Here is an 11,998-nt window from a genome sequence, read left to right on the forward strand (position 1 = left end):
AGTTATAAAGGAAATTTTCTGTGTCTCCAGTCTTCTTCTGCTTAGGTGGATCTCAATTTTCTTACTGCACCATTCATAGCTTTCCATTTCTCTAATTATGGCATGTCATCTTACTGATCTTGAGCAAACCTGTAACAAGAAAAGCTTTACTCACATGGTATCCTTGCTGCTGTATCATCTCTAGCGTTTAATTGGTCCTCTCCTCTACTTGCATCATTCAAATAATGAATTAGACATCAACATAGGACAATAATTTTCAAACTCCCATTTATCTACAAATTTTGTTTTTATAACACAATTCCCAGAGGAATTGACTATATGGGGGTTTTTGAGGAGACAAATTGTACTCTAAGATCCTAGGAGAGCTCTACAAAGAGGGTCAAAGATTATTATACTTCTAAGGAACCACTGAGCTCCTGGGAATGATTGTTGTTCAAAGAAATAGCAGGTATAAAAACACTTTTGCCATTATTCAGGTGATGTATGGACAATCAAATAAGAATATTATCTCCAATCTATATGCATCTCACATTTCTCTGGTCCTTGAAATAAATAATTTATTTAAATCTTAAATTACACTATATCAATTCATGACCACAATTCATGACTAATACTCATAGATAGTTAGAAAAATACATTCTATATGATTCTCAAATCATACATATAATTCGAATATTTCCTGTATCTTGTTGAGTCTAATTGGTTAGGTGATAAGAGAGTCACAAAAAACATACCCTGGACAAGTTTTTCTTTTTGTACCATATGGCCAAATCAATTAGAGGCATCAGATTTGAGATCACAATTATAATAGCATGACTGAGTCAGGAGGTCAGAGAACATAGTCAGCCTAGTACATTATTGCCCGATTCAGGGTGGCTACTAATTGAATAGATGAATTGAGTCAGTCTATTTTTGTGGGTATCCATGTTTGGTTTTAAGTACATTTATACATGTATCCATGTTTATATATATATGTATGTATTTATACACATGTGTATACATATAAGTATAGCAGAGAAAAGTGTTAGATTTATAATCAAGGAAACTTGGTTGCAAACTTGTGCCCAACACTGATGAGCTAGATGATCACAGGGGCTGTATGAAATTGCTTTAAGTCTTTGTCCCTCATCAGTATACATATATATATATATATATATATATATATATATAATATATATATGCATATATATATATGTACATTTATAGATAGATTAGATAGATTCTACCTATTTCAGAGGGTTGTAGGGTTGTTGTGAGGTTTAATAAGATTATATTTATGAACTCTATCTAAGATTATATTTATGAACTCTATCTGAATTTCAGCAATTATTCTCATAATTTCTCTTACTAAAATTCTTAAAAGTCTTAAAATGTGTATGATGAAAACGTTTACATTTTTCTCATCATTCTGAAATAACCTATTTTAAAAGGAAATATTTTAAAAATTAAGGCAAAGCAAAACCAACAAAGTATCCCCTAAGATCATTTTGACACTCTAAGAATACCATTGGGAGCAGATATTCTCTGCAGCTCATTGCATCTAAAAGTAGTTGGGATTTCTTGCTATTGAGAAACAGGTTTATCAGTTAATATTTAAAAACAGTTTAGAACATAAAGTATCAAAATCATTGAAATTTTTTTATTGGAAGTCCAAATTTCTAAATATTGCATCAAGGAAACTCTTACTAATACTGGAATTCTGTTTTCTAATCAGAACAGAGGAAATCATACAGGGTAAGATTTGGGTCCAACACTCAATCTGTTTAAAAAAAGACAATTGATAGCAATTTAATTTTAACATATTCACACTAAATCATTAGGAAATAGCTAAATATCTTCTTGTCTTATGAATTGATATACTCCAATTTAGGACAGGATGTGCAGTTCTTTCCCAAGAGAACCTGATTAAAATTCTAATTCCTTTTCATTAAAGAAAATTGAAGGAGAAGCTTCAATGATGAATAAGATCCAATCACAAGCCCATCCTTGGTTGGATGTTGAAAGAAGATGAAAGAAAAAATATTCCAGACAAAACTATCAAGCAAGCAATTTTTTATCTAATCAGCCAGTCAACCATTCAATATCTCTCAGTCTTTTTTCCCCAAACAAGGCGGATTTTTCCCTTAGTTCTTACACCTGTTATACATTAAAATGAGATTAGCAACATAAAGGAATATAACTGGGACAAATGTAAGAGCTTTTATTTGAGTTATATAAATAAAATGACTTCACAAGTGACCAGTGGGAAGGAATCATGTTGCAGACTTTTAAGCTGTGAGAAAAAAAATGATTAATTTTATTGTTCAGGAAAAAAAAATAATTCTTTTAAAATCTAAATGTATGTGATCAAAGGTTGTCCAAACGAATGTCACTTACTTCACTTATTATCTAGAAAAACTTAATTTGGGCACAATGCATTTTGGATTTATCCTTGTCCTATGTGCAACCATAACATTCCTTTTGTGGTTACACAACCAAAGGATTGTGATAGATCTCAGGTTGGTGTTTTGGGTTTCCTTCTTTTTTGTGGGGGGAGTCTTTTTTATTGTGGCTTTAAATGTCCATGTGCAAATTCTCTTGTCTAAATATTATGTAATGTAAACTTTTCAGAAACTCAATCATAGGGAATCACACTTCCTGCTCCTCCACCAAATGACCAAATTAATTTATTTTTAAACCAGTTTCTGACAGTGGCTTTTTTTCTTGGAATCTTTAAGGTGTTCCTTTGGGAAACAATAATACAAAAAAAGAAAAGATGGAGATTTTGGTGGATTCTAACTTTAATGAAGTCATTGGATTTACATGACCTCTAGGTTATCTAAGCTGGAGTAGCTAAGTGGTGTGGTAGATAGAGAGCCAGACTTAGAGTCAGGAGGATTCATCTTCCTAAATTCAAATCTGGTCCCAAACACTTATAAATTGTGTGGCCCTGGACAAGACTCAATCCTATTTGCCTCAGTTTCCTCCTAGGTAGAATGAGTTGAAGAAAAAGACAAACCATTCCAGTATCTTTGACAAGAAAACCCCAAATGGATTATGGAGAGTGGGATATGACTGAAAAAACTGAACATGAACAAAAATTCCAATAATAGTATAATTTATTATTTATCTACTAAGGAAAATTATATGTGCTCTACTGAGAAACTCTTGACATTCAAGTACAGGATGTGATAGTCTGGTTTCAATTTACAGTGTTCAGACTACATATGAAACATTGTGTTCAATTTTGAGCCATAGTGTACAATATGGACATCCAGCTACAAGAACAGAAAGAGACAATCTATTTATTGAAGAAATAGAAGCCCATGATTTGTGAGAAGTGGTTGAGGATACTATTTTGTTACCCAAAGAATAAGTACATGGCAGCATAGATTTTGAAATGAAACAGATCTTAAAATTCATCTCAATAAATCTGGACATTGTACAGATGAGCAAGAATAGAGAAGATAAACTTATTACCCAGAATATCACAGGACACATGTAATAGACCTGATATTTTAGCCCATGTCCCCCTCACAGGAAAGTTTCCCAGAACTCTTAGTTCATTTTAAGCTTTAGAAAGTTGAACCCCCCATGAAACTTTTGGGACCCTTTCTAAAGACATGATTCTTTCCATTCCAGTACAACAGGAAAAGAATTGGGCTGAAGGAAAAAGAGGAAATTGAAATTTTTCTTATATATTGGAAAAATTGCTCCAGAGAAGAAGAAATATACATGTCTTTCTTGATTATGGAGAAGAGTAGAAGCAATGGATGGAAGTTGGTGAGGGGGAATGAAGTTATGGTTAAGATAAACTTCTTAACAATTAGAGATTATTGACTTTGGAATTATTGCTGCAGTAACTAGTGAGGCTAAAGTACATAATGATTCCTTAGGAAAATTTAGGTACATTGACCCAAGAATTTTATATTTTTTATTTCTATATGACTTCCCAATTCCTAACACAATACTTGGCACCAACATTTTCTAATGGGTTTTTTCTAAGGCAATGGGGTTAAGTGGCTTGACCAAGGCCACACAGCTAGTTAATTATTAAGTGTCTGATGTCGGATTTGAACTCAGGTACTCCTGACTCCAGGACTGGTGCTCTATCCACTGCAGCACCTAGCTGCCCCATTCTAATGGGTTTTTAATGTACTCATACTCTCTCACATGCAAATTTCAGCCAAAGATTAAATCTCATCTTGGGGATAAATAAAATATAAATTTGAATAGAAGTAGTTTTTACTGAATTCTCTCTTAGATCCCTTCAATTAAATAGATACACAAATCTATGATTCATTGAAAGGTGACAAAAAACAAAAATAATTCTCTGAATATTAGAAGAGAAGTTTTTATTTAAAACAAAGAAAGAAGAATCAGGAAAAAACTGAAAAATCAAGCAAGATTATACTAGTTTCTAATAATATAATAGAATCAAACACTATTTTGGACAGCAAAAAGAATGCTTATATGACTTTTTGAAAGATTTTTTTCAAGGCACCTTTGACCTCTTTGTTCCTCAAACTGTAGATCAATGGGTTGAGCATAGGGATGACCAGAGTATAAAACACGGAGGCCATCTTGTCTGTATCAAAAGAATGACTAGAATGAGGCTGCAGGTACATAAACAGAAGTGTCCCATAAAATATAACCACCCCTGTGAGGTGAGAGCCACAGGTGGAGAAGGTTTTGCAACTGCCCTCAGTAGTGTTCATCCTTAGAATGGCCACAAGAATGAACATGTAGGAGATAAGGATAATCATAACAGAAGAAATCAAATTAAATGCAGCAAGAATCAGAATAATTAATTGAATCTCATGGGTGTCTGAACATATAATGGATAATAAAGGGAGAGAGTTACAGTAGAAGTGCTTAATTATATTTGATTTGCAAAACATTGAACTAACAATCTTAATTGTGATCATTAAACATATGATGATGCTATAGAGATATGACAGAGCCATCAAGATCCAACATACATTGTCTGACATGATGACCATGTAGAGAAGGGGCTCACAGATAGCCACATAGCGATCATAAGCCATGACAGACAGGATACAAATTTCAGTGGCTATAAATATCCAAAGAAAAATAGCTGCATCATACATCCATTATAGGAAATGACATTTTCCTCCTCTATGAAACCAGCTAGCATTTTTGGCCCAATGGCAATGGAATAGCCAAAATCAAAAAATGCCAGATGCCTGAGAAAATAATACATAGGAGTTTTGAGGTTTGAATCAACACTGGTTAGGGTGATCAGGCCCAGGTTCCCCACAGTTATGGCCATGTAGTTGAAGAAAAACACAAGAAAGAGGGGGACCTTCAGATCTGGGTGGTTTGTGATGCCCATGAGAATGAATTCAGTCACTTGGTTTCCAGTGGTTTCATTCACCTTCCTCATTTCTTCCAGCTAAGGAACTTAATCTGAGAATAAAAGGAAGAAATTTTCTTTGAGTGAGATTTGCATAATAAATTAATCAGTGGGTAGAAAGGCCTTAGAGAAGATGAGTTAGAATTTTCCCACAAAACTTCAAAGCATTTATATCATTGTATCAACATTTTGGTCCAAGAACAAAGTGATTTCAATTTCATTATATAAAATTAGATATTAATTGTTCTATAAAGTCAAGTATGAGGCAAATACTATTAACATTAACTGTTATAATATTGCAAATAATCTCGATGTACAAGGTACATAATGTGATATAGAAAGAGTATAAAATATATGAGAATCCCTGATGAAAGCACAGTAGCAAACCCAGAGATTTGGTTAGTAACACTGTGGTTATCTAGGCAACTCTCCAATTATATGTTGCCAATATCCAGAACCAAAAAATGAAATTTCATTTCTAAGTGTGACCTATACCATTGATTTGAAAGGTTCATTATCTCTTCAGCATCTCTTCTAGACATTTAGAGTATGACCTCTAGGAAGACAATATCATTAACAAAACTTTCTATGGCATCCCCTCTCTTTTGTCTTACTCAAGATAGAATATTTTGCTGCCTAGATTTTAAAGGGGATGTGTTTTGATGTGAGTTGTTTTCAAGTCTGCCTTCTGAAAACTCAGATCCTTTTCTTTTTACATTTTTTAAATTAAATTTATTCTTCAGATGAATGGCTAACTCAATATAATTCTCAGAGAAAATTGGGATATCATGTAGCATTAGTCATTAATGATCTTTGATAAAAATCGATTTTATTTTTCTGGTTGCAGAAAATCTGTTATATCATTGTCCAGAAATATGTCTTGTTTTCCTAGAATTATTTCAAGTGGTTCTAATTTGAGTGAATTGGCACCATGGGTACTAAATTTTCCCATTCCTCCACAAAGTGGACATACTGACCAGTTTTGGAACTGAACAGCTTGGACCCCCCAACAGTTTTTGATACATACTGTACATAGATTACAAAGCTACCATATCGTTTCCTGCTCACCTGAAAGGTAGAATCTTCTGTGGCTTCTTCATCTTTTCACTTTAGTCAGCTGCCAGAGGGAGACTTTATATTTGTCTTAGTCCCCATGAGACCATGTCCCTGAAGTACTGACAATGAATGAATTTCATCATTATCATCTCAAAGAAATTGGGGAGATCTGATGTCTGTAATGTGTAGCAATATGCATAATTTGACTCACTTCAATGAAATAGTTAACATATTTTCAGGCTCTCAATTGTGGTTGACATTGTGCTGACTCTATCAAGCTTAATGATATTTCAGAATCTTTAAGGTGATGTCTATAGCCAATCAGAACAATTTATTTTATCCATATACAAATCAAAGTTTAGGAAAGTGGAGAAAACCTGTTGCCTTGAAAATAACATAAAGTTGAATAGGCAAGATGAGGAACCTTTTGGCTCTTTTTGGAAGCCTATCTGGAGGAAAATGGGACATTATCCTCAGTTGTTCGCAGAAATAAGCAGTGAGTAGACTAAATTTACTTTAGAATATTTTGTTCATTGGTTTCTGTGATAATCTACTCTTTGTGATTCCATTTGGGGTTGAGAAAGTGAAATCATTTGACATTTCCTTCTATTGCTCATTATTAAGATGAGAAACTGAAGGAAATAAGGTTAAATTTTACTCAGCTAATATATGTTTGAGACCCATTCTCAGAATAATAAATATCCTTTATTCCAGGTCTGACATTAAGCTCCCATGAGCGACCTAGCCAGTCTTATAAACTACAACAAAATAATATTTAGAGAACTAAGCTCATTATTCAGGAGGTAGCCTACTCCATTTGGGAAATTCTACTTTCCCCCCAGCAAGTCAGAAAAATATGTGTATTATAAACATGAAAGAGATGTATTAATTCCTAATGTAAACTTTTAGGATTAGTTTGTAATCAGGTTAGTAATTTCATTGTCATTGTCATCATCATCATATCATCCTCATCCACACTAATTTACTGAGTATGTTCACTGTTTACATTGTATTTGAATCACCTACTAAGGACTTTGCAATATCCTTGGAGAAAATAAAGTATCCTATCTCTATGCCTGTTACTTGTCAACCATGAGTGAAAAGGAGTGAGAAGGTATACAATGAGCCCTGCATCATGGACTAACGGCTGGTCTTAGCATCATGAAAATCCAAACTCAATTCCTGGTTCAGGCACAGATGAATGTAATTCAATCATTTGTACATTCATTTATTTGTTCATTCTTTTCTTTATATTCTCAACACTCATTGTTCACAGAGTTCCTTGCTCCATTAATTTTTATTGATTGCTTGGTTGGCAGCCATACCAATGATGAAAATCTCAGCTTGTTCTTTTCTGTTTTTTTTTTGTTTCGGATCACTTTGATTCAAGGTTTATTGCTCTATGTACTATATCATTTAACCATTTCAGTTATGATAATTAGTTCACTACTAATAGTTTTCAAACAGCTTTGCAGTACTCCCAAATTTTGTCAAAAAATTGTTCTTCACCAAATAACTTTAGCTATTAATTTTGTTGGACAGAAAACTATCAAAGTCAATTCCTCATGATTTTTCACTATGTCAAATTTTCCAGTGATCTATTTTTGTATTCTTTAATCAGTAGTATGATGATTTTGACTATCTGGATGAATTAGGGACCAGCCATATGCTAATTCTCTTTTATTCCCATTGCACTGTTTCCTGAAATCTACTTTTTTTTGCCTAATCTCATATGCAGAAACATTCATTGGAGGAACTAATTCATTCAAACAATGGAGTGAGTCCTGAGTTGATCTACTAAGACTTAGTGCATCCAATATGTCATACTCCCCTAAAACCAGCTTGACTTCAGGACATATTGATGTCAGCCTTGGCAAATAAAGAATAACCTTGGCTAGAAATCTTCTTTGCCCTCTAAACCTCTATGAGGTTTCACATTTAGTTATGATTCAATTAACTCCTGCATATAAACTTTAGTCTATTATTTTTTTCAAAAATATTCTGAAAGTGCTAATTCTTCAAGTCTGTCTTTCTCATTGAAATTTGGCTTTATATTATAAGTTCTCTTCAAATACACAAATCTTATGCTATTCCTGTTTTCCTTGTCTATCATTTTGATTTTTTCAGATACTTATGTGTGAATTATGCATTTGAAACCATTTTGGAATGACTAGACACTGGAGAGAAAAGACTCATGATCATCTATGAGATGTACCTTATCATATGTCAGATATTGGTCTTAGATTTTGAATCTCTGAATCTTAGATCTTTGAATCTCTGGCCTTCTTTCTGAAAATGCTTGAGCCTAGGATCACAGGTGACTCTCAGTTTTCATTATTGCACGATTCGTATTTTTCTAGGTCTCTCCCAGTGGCATATCATCAGAATACTCTTGAGCAATCTCTCTTCAAGAAGGGCGTACTACCCAGTATCCTTGGTGCTGCATTATCTACACACAGGATAATTAGTCTTCTCCTATACTTCAGTTCCAACATTTTAAATAATAACTTGGGCCCTTCATTGACAAGACAACAGTATTCCTACATGAACAATGTTTTTCAATCTTTACATTTTCTTCCTATTTTTAATCCATACTCCAGAGTTCCCAGAGTCATTGACTCTCTAAGGGATTTTGAAGAGATGCAGTATTCTCCATGAAGAGCCTGTGTTACCTCCAGAAAGAAGAATGAACATTATTTTACTTCTAAAGCATCAATGAGCTCCAAGGAACTCATTGTACGGTAACATTTAACCATTACAATTATGATGATTAGTTCACTACTAATAGGAAAATTGAAGACGCTAATAGCAGATTTGAAAACACCTTTCTTAATATTTGTGGATGATCAATCAAGTAAAAATCCTTGATCCATATACACATTATTTTAACCAGGCTTTTAATATGATAGATTCATTTTAGTCTGGAATTGGAACCGCCTGTTCTTTGACCACAACTGCTTCTCCTGGATAGGCAGGAGAATTATATTGGATATGATCCTCAGATCTTGAATTTAATTGGAATGCCTCTAGATTTTAGAAGAATCTATTGGTTTAGGTAAGGGAACTGTGATATATCATAATTTAAGCATTGAAAATGCGATAATAGGAGGCTCACAATGTTCATGCTCTGGACATGGCAGAGTTGTTGGGGTATTTTTTCTTGTTTATTTTAATTAGTAACGTGTGATCGAGTCAGTTAGAGGCCTCATGTCTGAAGTCACAATTTCAATGGCATAATAGAGTCAGAAGAGAAGATATATTCAGCCCAATACTGCACTGCTGTTTATAGTCTGCCTACTGGTTGAAGATGGTTTGAGTCAATCTATGTGTGTATGCATATGTACTTCTGTGCATATGTGCATATAGTTACATATATTAATAAAAACATACATAAAATATATATAAGGTACTTATAAAGGCACATTCAAACACACGCATCAATACATGGGCATATATGGATAAAATTAGACTCTCCTTATAAATGTGTAATTATTTATATATTTGCATATATATTAATATTCAATCATTATTGATTAGAGAAATGATTGAATATTAATATATATGCAAATATATAAATAATTACACATTTATAAGGAAAGTCTAATTGTTGAAATGTTGAAAACAACGTGTGAAGATTGGAACACTAATATATTGTTGGCAGAATTATAAAATGATCTAATCATTTTGGAGACAAAACGATGATTACATACCCAGCAAGTTATTAACATAACTATGCACTATGACCTAGCAGTACCACTATTTTATCTATTTCCAAAGATGAAGGAAAAACAAAAGGAATTCATATATTCTAAAATTTTTATAACAATTCTTTGTGGAGGATCTGGAAAATATAGGTTTACCTATTAAATGGGGAATGGTTGAACAAATTGTGGTATATGATTGTGATAGAATACTATTGTACTATAAGAAATGATGAACTTATTTTTTTAATATATACATATAATATATATACATATAGCATATAATATATACATAATATATATATATATATATATATATATATATATATATATATATATATAAAACTAATAGTAACCATCTTTAGGGTGGGAGGAAGAAAAAATGAAAAATAATTACATGATAATTTTTGTACATTTGAAAGGAATAACAAATTGTGCATAGTAGATTTATAGATTCTTATGCAATCATATTTTTATTGTATTATATTATGACAATGCTTGTTTTATTCCATAATTGAAAAAGAAAATTAAAGAAAAAAATGTAACCTGGAATTATCTTCTACAGAAATTATGACTTTTGGTAGTCAGTGAGATTTGACCCAGAAACAAAATTAATTTACTGCCAACTTTCTTCGAAACTCTAGTTCTTGGGGCGGCTAGGTAGCATAGTGGATAAAGCACCAGCCCTGGAGTCAGGAGTACCTGGATTCAAATCCAGTCTCAGACACTTAATAATTACCTAGCTGTGTGGCCTTGGGCAAGCCACTTAACCCCATTGCCTTGCAAAAACATATAAACAAAACAAAACAAAAAACAAAACAAAACAAAAAGAAACTCTAGTTCAACAAAAGAAAGAGATATGAAAATGGAATTAAAGATGCATTATCATATGCTACTTTCCATAAAGGAGCATAAGTCCTTCCATTTGGCTTACAGCTGTAATAATTCTTATGTTATTTTCTCCATTTGTTAAGTTGTAAAGTCCTTTAGTATTGATTGACTCCTACTTCTATTTGTGCCCCAATTATTTATCCCAGTGATTTATAAGAATTAAAATTTTAAAATCTTGTTTTCCTCTATTGAAATTGATTTTGGGGTCCTTATTTTTATTCCTGTACTGGTTTTCCTTCTTTTTTGTCAGAACATTTTGAATCTAGTAACTCTGAAGTCCTTAATAAGCTATTTCCCTTCCAACTTTCCATTCTGTATAAGCAATACTCCTTACCTATATACGTATACGTCCAATTCAATGCCTACTGGCTAATTCATAAAAAAAGACAGCATTTCTCAGTTCTGGGCATTCTCTCTGACTATTCCCCAATGTCTAGAACACTTCCCCTCTAATTCTTTGCCTAATGACATCCTTGGTTTCCTTTAATTTCCAACTAAATTCCTACCTTACACAGGAATACTTCATAAACTTCCTTTCTTCTAGGATTTCCCTATAATAATATTTTCCCTTAATATATATATATATATATATATATATATATATATATACATAAACATATGCATACTCTCTCTCTCTCTCTCTATATATATATATATATATGTGTGTGTGTGTGTGTGTGTGTGTGTCTGTGTGTCTGTGTGTGTGTGTGTGTGTGTGTGTGTGTGTGTAGTCTAATTTTTAATTCTGGTATACAGGCAACCTACTCTACTTCAACCTAATACTCAACCACTGAGCAAGTCAATCATTTTAGAGAAAGGGCCAACAACACTTCTTATTACTGTAACTACCCATTTTCCAACAATGTTTATGAAAACAGAAGTGCCCTGACAGTGGAAGAAATTCCAAAGACTAAGTCATGTTTCTAAACCATCCCTTGTTTGCCATCATCTCAAGAAGCAACCCCTGTAGAGATGTAAGCTGGATTTAGCTTTG

At 32.9% G+C, this 11,998-nt stretch overlaps 1 pseudogene; it reads right to left on the reverse strand.

The window, feature by feature from the left end:
* Positions 1-4,448: 4,448 nt before the first annotated feature.
* LOC141516821 (olfactory receptor 8K3-like) lies at positions 4,449-5,452 on the reverse strand (annotated as a pseudogene).
* Positions 5,453-11,998: the final 6,546 nt, after the last annotated feature.

This window comes from Macrotis lagotis, chromosome 3, assembly GCF_037893015.1.
Source record: "Macrotis lagotis isolate mMagLag1 chromosome 3, bilby.v1.9.chrom.fasta, whole genome shotgun sequence".
Lineage (NCBI taxonomy): Eukaryota > Metazoa > Chordata > Mammalia > Peramelemorphia > Peramelidae > Macrotis > Macrotis lagotis.